Source organism: Pteropus alecto, unplaced genomic scaffold, assembly GCF_000325575.1.
Source record: "Pteropus alecto unplaced genomic scaffold, ASM32557v1 scaffold123, whole genome shotgun sequence".
Classification (NCBI taxonomy): Eukaryota; Metazoa; Chordata; class Mammalia; order Chiroptera; family Pteropodidae; genus Pteropus; species Pteropus alecto.
In genome coordinates, this window is record NW_006433950.1 from 6,541,917 (window position 1) to 6,544,537 (window position 2,621).

General features: G+C 41.7%; 1 pseudogene; it reads right to left on the bottom strand.

The window, feature by feature from the left end:
• Positions 1–1,366: 1,366 nt before the first annotated feature.
• On the bottom strand, positions 1,367–1,485 carry LOC112477334 (annotated as a pseudogene).
• Positions 1,486–2,621: the final 1,136 nt, after the last annotated feature.

A 2,621-nucleotide genomic window follows, 5' to 3' on the forward strand; every position in this document is an offset into this window, starting at 1 on the left:
GATGGATGTCTGCTATAGAGGAGTTAAAACTTGGGACCAATAACGCACACCACCATACCATTCAAACAAATAAGCATTCATTTCCTACTATCCACTGAGTTGTATTTTCATCACTAACAACATAACAAAATTGGAACCACCATACACCAAACACAGAGCTAGGCACTTGGATTAGTGAAATATTCAAGTCATATCCCTAATTCCTATAAGGTCAAAGTCAAGTGGAGAAGAAAAAGAAGAAAAGCTAAAATTCAATGAATACTTACTATGTATTAGGTACTGTGCCAAGTAAGCTCTCTGACATAATTGCACATAGACCTCCCAACAACCTTATGATAGCTCTTCTGAACAGCCACAGTTTGCAGATTATAAGACCAAGGCCCAAAGAAGTTAATGTAATTCGTCAAAAGCCACACAGCTAGAAACTTGAAGAGCTTGGCTTCAAATCTAGATACAACTCCCAACCATGCCCAGACAATTATAATACAGTAATAAGTAGCACATTAAAGAAGAATCCGCCAAATTCTGTGGGAACATGGGGGAGGGAACAGAGATCAGGTGAGCCTTCACACAGAAAGTAACAAATGAGCTGGGTCTTGGACCATAAGTAAAAATCCACCAAAAGTTTGGATTGGTGGCAAAAGCATGTGCACTGTCCTGATGAGAGAACAAGGAACTTTCTAGAAGAGTCAAGGGTTGAGTGTCATTGGATTTTAGAGAATGTGGTAGGAAGTGATGAGAAATGAAAGGGAAGGAGGGGGCTGTGGCAGGTGATGGAGAAGCGAGCCCTGTATACCAGACAAGGAGCCCTGACTTTGCTTTCCTCTCATTTCCTTCTATGGCTGCTTCTTTGCAATCAAAGCTACAAATGCTTGTGGGCAGTTTCTTAATTATTTAACACATTTGCAGTCAATTTTCCAGACCTGACGAGAGTGCCATCAGGGCTCTAAGAGTGGTCTAGAAGCTGAGTCTCACCTTATCCAGCAGCCTCGGTTCTCAGAGAGTTTAACATCCAATGGTTCTCTCATCACCTGGCCCTGTAATTCACCAGTCTGATTTATTATACTTGGCTGAAGGCCTAGGACTTAGTTTAGAAAAAGTTTCCAGCTGTATACTTTGCAACTCTACGGCATATCTCTATGCAGTTTATTTTATGTACGACAACAGAAATTCAAACATCTTCTCTCCTACTTCTTTTTGTGAGTGTTTTGGTGTGTCACTAACAAAAGTTTGAGTTCCCAGAAATGTATTTTATTTTATTTTATTTTTATTTTATTTATTTTATTTAGGCGAGGCAACCCTTGGTTGACCTCACAGATTGCAAGGACCTTGTCAGCTTACAATCCCTCATTTTTTTACTTTTTTATGCCTACAGCACCTGGTTTTCCTGGGTGGTCTCCCATCCAAGTACTAACCAGGCCCAACCCTTCTTAGCAACCAAGATCAGATGGGATCGGGCTTGTTCAGGGTATCATGACCATAGATGAGTTCCTAGAAATTTAATTGTTAAAAAATATCTGGACTTCAGACAATTTCTGAAGCTAGTAGGTTAATCCAAAAAAATATTTACTGTATACCTACTATGTGTAAGATAACGGTCTAGAGTAGGGGTGGGCAAACTATAGCCCATTGGTTTTTGTAAATAACGTTTTATTTGAAACACAACCACACTCATTCACTTATGTATTGTCTATGGTGGCTTTCAAGCCAAAATGCCAGTGTAGGATACTTGCAAAGAGATCACACAGCCTGCAAAGCCTGAAATATTTACTATCCGTCCCTGATCTGGACACTGGGCATTTGGCTACAGGTTATCTAAAGATCTTACTGGTTCTCATGGTATTTACTACAAACATTGGTGACTCCTAAATTTATAGCTTTATTCAGACCACTCTCCCAAGTTCCAGAGCGGTATTTGTAACACTTTTTAGACATCACCACCTACTATCCCAATATTCTACTGGCGGCATAAACCCAGCCTCCCCATATGAGCCTCTTTCTTATGGCATCGCCACCCACAGATCCTGTGTCTCAGTCACCTGGGAGCCGCCCCTGGATCCTCTTTTTCCCTCAGTTGCACGTGTAACCACCAGGATTCCTCCTCTATATCTACAAATCTGGCCCCTTTATTCTACCCTCACCACCATAGCTCCCTTTGTCTCCTGCCTGGAACAAAGCAGGCTTCCCCTTTCCTTCCGCAAGCTCTCCTCACTGCACAAGCCTGAGGATCAAAGTGGAAGCACAAAAGAGGCACATGATACACAGCTTTTCATTTGACTTGGGAGAATAACTCTTATGGCTCAAAAATAATTATAGTCAACACTCACAGAGCATAGACTACATTCTTGGTACAGTTCTTGGTAATTTAATGCCTTTGATTCTAATAAACATCCTATGAGGTAGACACTCCTACTACCATATCCCCATTTCCCAGATGGGGACACTGAGGCTCGACAAAATTAAATGACTTGCTTAAGGTCACAAGTGAGAGGAGGAGCCGGGAGTCTTTGCTATGCTGCCTCTGCTGACCCCAAAGCTTTATTTATCTTGCTACAGTCACCAGTATGGAAGCCAAAGTCATTCTGGGAGATGGCTTCCTCACTTCCTGGACCACTCTTGAG